We start from the raw sequence: 5,521 nt of genomic DNA, 5'->3' as shown, positions 1-5,521 counted from the left end.
TCAGAATATGACCAGGTCTAGGCGTAAATTACGCTTTTAAGGTTTTTAAAGAGTGTAAAACTTCATCGGAAGATATTACTGGAATATAAGCATAGTTGATTGGACAAAGCTCGTACGGATTGGACCTAAAGAACTGAGCAAACATGTTGGCAATGAGTTGGCTGTCGCTAGACACAGTGTTGCGATAATGCATAGCGGACGGAAAGCCATGTACTTTACGCTTTGAATTTACGAAAGAATAAAATGATTTAGGATTGTTAATTAAATTCTTATTAATTTTACATAAATATGAATTATAACATTTCATATTTAATGCAAAGTAGCTATGCCGCAAAACTGAGTACTTTACGTAATCACTGTGTAAGCCCGTTCTTTTATACAGTTTAAAAGAATGTTACTTTTTATTTTTAAATTTTTTAAGCTCTTTAGTGAACCATAATTGTATTGGTTCTTCATGAACAATATTACGTTTTGGCACATACTTTCGAAACAAATTGAAAACAGTATCATTAAAGTGCTCAACGCTACGCTCCACGTCATTTCTATATATTGGCCAAGATAACTTTGAAAGCTCTTTGTTGATTTTCCTGAAATTTGCTTTCGCAAAAACATATCTAGTACTTGAACTCTACGACTTATTATTATGTATTTCGACAAATAGGTGGTGAGTGTCGATCCTTTTCTCGAGGGTCTTTTCCAAGATTTGGCGTATTGTGAATACCTGGTCTATGGTGGATTTGCCAGGTCTAAAGCCACACTGATAAGGCCCAATCAGTTCATTGACGGCGGGCTTCAGTCTTTCACACAAGAAGGCTGATCCCGCGGTAGTTGGCGCGAATGGCGGGGTCACCTTTCTTGTGGATTGGGCAGAGCACACTGAAATTCCAGTCGTCGGGCATGCGTTCATCTGACCATATTCTGCACAAGAGTTGATGCATGCACCCTATCAACTCCTCGCCGCCGTACTTGAATAGCTCAGCTGACAGTCTGTCAGCTCCAGCAGCTTTGTTGTTTTTCAGCTGCGTTATTGCTATACGTACCTCGTCATACTCAGGCGGTGGAACGTCGACTCCGTCATCATCGACTGCGGCCTCGGGTTCTTCTTCTCCAAAACTTTCTGTGCTGCTACCATTTAGTAGGGCGGAAAAGTGTTCCCTCCATAATTTAAGTACGCTCTGGACATCAGTTAATATGTCGCCATTATTGTTCTTACAGGAGTACGCCCCGGTCTTGAAACCTTCCGTAAGTCGCCTAACTCTCTGGTAAAATTTTCGGGCATTCTTCCTGTCGGCCAGCATTTCAAGCTCTTCGCGCTTACGTATTTCGGCCTCTCTCTTCTTATTGTGGCAAATACGTCTCGCTTCCCTCTTCAGATCCCTATAGCAGTCCCACATAGCGCGCGTTGCGCCCGATCGCAGCGTGGTCCTGCAGGCAGCATCTTTTTTCATAAAACATTAATATTTTAAAATATGGAAAAATTTAATTTTAACCTCTTATATCTTTCTTCCCTTAAAGCTTTCACGTACAAGTCGTGTGTACGAAGCTACTGAACTTTTGCGACGCTAGCAGCCAGCTAGTTTGCGTTTGTATTCCATGCAATAAGCAACTCATGCTCAAGTTGTTTTGTTGAGTGCACAAATACTGAGACAAAAATGTTGCGCTTGTATTGGAAGCTCTGTCAGCGCTGTGTACCACTGGTTTAAACAGTACAATGGACGACATATAGTCTGGGTGCTATTTTCTGCACCCGTTGTTTTGTGCCTAGTTCCGACAAAAAAAGTTTCAATCGTAGTAATATTTACTTTTAAGTATTCGGCCTGCAAACTTTTGTAGATGGCGTGTAACACGTCTGGTACGAAGAGACTTATAGTGATCTTTGAAACTCGGGACAAAAACTACAATGACTTATATGAGTTTCCTGTTGCCACATACATCAGCGTGATAGCCAATTTCGTCCTAGCTTTTTCGAAAAAAGTGTTTTTTTTCCGCGTAATTTTGTAGAACTTTCTTTCTCCTTCTCAGAAACTCTAGAACTATTGAAGAGCTACTCAGAACAGATTAAATTTTTTATCTTTTTCAAAAATTTAACTTTTTCGATTCTTCGAAAAGGGTGTTTTTTCGGCGTAATTTTGCAAAACTTTCTTTTTCCTTCTCAGGAACTCTAGAACTATTAAAAAGCTACTCAGAACAGTTTTAATTTAATTTTTTTTTCAAAATTTTAACATTTTCGACTTTTTCGAAAAAAGTGTTTTTTGGCGTAATTTTGCAGAATTTTTTTTTCCCTTTCCAGGAACTCTAAAACTATTGACAAGCTGCTCAGAACAACTTATTATTTGCCTTTTTGCCACATGTCGTATGCTGCGTGAATCTGGCATACGCAATTTTCAAATCAATTTTTTTGTGTGAAAATATCCAGAACTTTTTTTTCCTTATCAAGAACTCTAGAACTATTAGCAGGCTACTCAGAACAACTTTTTTTAATCCATTTTGCGTCATACCGTATGCCAAATTCACAAACATCTTGCTAAGGGAGCCGATTTTGTCATGAGGGAGCGAAAAACCTGCTTTTTGAGCAAACCTTTTATTATTGAATCATGCACTGATGGTGCATTTACATGGTATGAAGTCATATGAACTGTTGATACGATAAAATAGAGGGACTACATGTTCCAATGAGGAATTCAATGATATCGAGTGGGACGCATATAATACATTTTTTCATATGAAAAATTATGGTGAGATACCATTGTGATGTACAGTCATTTCAGTTTTTCCACAAAAACATCACACAATATTTTTGTAAGAAAAAACCAAAAAACAAACATTTGTAAAAACCAAGAAAACAAATCCCTAAGATATTGCTTTCCATAATTAACTATGACACACATAAATATCATGACACATATGGTAAACAAACATTTCATACATATACCCAAAGACATACAGCGAAGTGAAACATGAGTATTTTCACTTGCTCCACATACAGTTCATTGTTAAGGTACTTGACCGTACTTAAAAGGTAAACAATAGCAAGTCAAATTTCTTTCTTTCTGTTTTCGATATGTCAAATATCATAAATGGGAGAAATGCAATTGGGCAATTCACAAGGTGTTGTGAAGTTATATTTTCCTAACAAAAGTTGTGTTAAAACACGACGGTTGTGAACACCTGCTACGATTATTTATTATATCTCAGCACTTAACCTCACATAACACCGCATAAACATAGGTTGCAGAGGTGTATCGTCATGTGTTATTTTTCTTCACAAAACAATAACAAAATTTTTACAACTGTCATGAAATATCATGACTTCACGACAAACACGACAAATACGACACCTTGTGAATTGCCCAAATGTGTTTAAAATTGATGACGATGCTAAATACTGATTGGTCAATAGATAAGTAAATGCATTTGTAACATGAACAAAAAGCAGAACACCATGTTACATAGGGCATTTTGGACATATGAATGAAATGCAAGATGTGTCAGATAATTTCTAGATAATTTGTAAATTAGTATATAAGTTGGAAAATTTATAATAAAAACTCAGATTCAGTTTTATACTTGAACTTGCTTGTCTTGTTATTTGACTGAACTCAAAAAAGGGCTTTAATTGCTCGTCTGCCGAATTTTGAGCCTCGCTTTACAAACCAAGGCTCTTATTGCATTAGTCGCGCTTTCATGCTAATGCAATAGCTATCCAAACTCTAAAAACACTAACAACATATTATATGGCGATCCTGCCCTACCTAACTGGAATCCTAGTAGAATCCTTCTTACATGGACGAAGAATTCCATACACTTTTTAAAGACTTGGTTGATAGACTTGCAGTGGAGGAGTACAATCCCACTGAGGGCGTGGAAATGCAAGCACCACCTTACATCCCTAACCCGAAACATTGTGGACCACAGCCTATAACAATCGAGCAAAACCGAGAGAGAAACCAGTCGAGAAAGCAACGTCCGGAACAGCCAGCAGCACCAACTAAAAAAAAGGCGAAGGGCGGCAAAAAGAAGCGGCTAAACAGAGAAAAAGCGGAGTTAAGGCGTTTAATAGACCTCAGCTGTGGAACACAAAAGAAATTGTTTTATAATCAATTGAGAGAATTAGAGAAAAAACAAGACATTAATAAATAAATAAATTATGGGTTGGTGGAATAAAGTGAGTAACGCAATTCTCATTGCAATTGCTGGTTACGAAGTAGGTAATAACAACCAAAAACCAAAAGATAACAATGAGAAAGAACATTGGATTTTGGTATCAGCTATAATTTTCGTGTTAATTTTGATTATATGTATTTCAAAATTAAATAGTTATTATAAAAGTTATGTTAATAAGAAAGTAAACAAAAATATTGCTTAAATGATGTCACGTAAAATTAAATATTAAATCAAATTATATAAAAAAAAAAAAAATATTAAAATGTTTTGTAAATGGACCAATGGACATCGTTTGACTAGAATTATCACTAATTTGAGAAAATCAGGTATCAGAGGATATACTAACAACACATTAATTTTAAAATTAGAAGAGGTAGAGCTAGTTAAAAAACAATTTATAGAATTTAGCACTGGTAAGGAAATAAAAAAAGAATTCATAGAGAAATTTTACAAATATTATGAAACAGCAGACATTATTAAAACAAAAATTAGACACAGATTCAACTCACAGCATGTCAGATTTAGAAAAGGAGACAGAAAATTCAAATATACCTCCTGAAAATTCAAACTTAGCTCCTGAAAATTCGAATTCAAGTTCAAACTCTTCATTCAAAATGGCATCATTCAATATAGAACTATCATTAAAAAGTATACCAGAATTTTCTGGAAATTTTAAAGATTTAACATCATTTTTAAAAATCGTTGAAATAATTTACAATTCTTTAACAACTGACGCGAAAATACTACTCATAGATTTTGTCGTTAATGTGAAATTAACATCAAGTGTTAGAACTGCTGTAAGTACTAGCGAAATTAATGACTTCAATAGTCTTAAAAATTCACTTCAATCAAGATATAAGTCTACAAAAACAATAGCACAAATACAACTAACTTTGAGTAAATTCTTGCAAAAGAACATGAAAATACAAACATATAAAGAAAAGCTTCTAGAATTGATTGCAGAATTGAATGAGCTGCAAATAAACGAAATACCACAATGCAATGCTACACAGAAAAACACGATTATTTCTTTTAGTAACACTTATGCATTGAATATATTTAAAAATGGTCTTAATGCAGATATTAAGCCTACAATTTTTGCTTCTAAACCAAAAGACTTGAATGAAGCGGTACAACTAGCAATAGAACTAGAAAAAGACTTTGCTAGAATGAAAATCAAATATTATACTTTTCTAATAGAAACAATTCATACAAGCGGAATAAAAATAACAATAATAAAAATTATAACAATAGAAATAATAATAATAATAGAAACAACAATTCGAATCACAATAATAGAAATTCGAATCATAACAATAACAGAAATAATATTAACAATCATAGAAATAATAATAAT

This window comes from Rhagoletis pomonella, unplaced genomic scaffold (genome assembly GCF_013731165.1).
Source record: "Rhagoletis pomonella isolate Grant_MI unplaced genomic scaffold, Rhpom_1.0 Rhpom_scaffold_00830, whole genome shotgun sequence".
Taxonomy (NCBI): Eukaryota; Metazoa; Arthropoda; class Insecta; order Diptera; family Tephritidae; genus Rhagoletis; species Rhagoletis pomonella.
Note: the sequence above shows the minus strand (reverse complement) of the source record.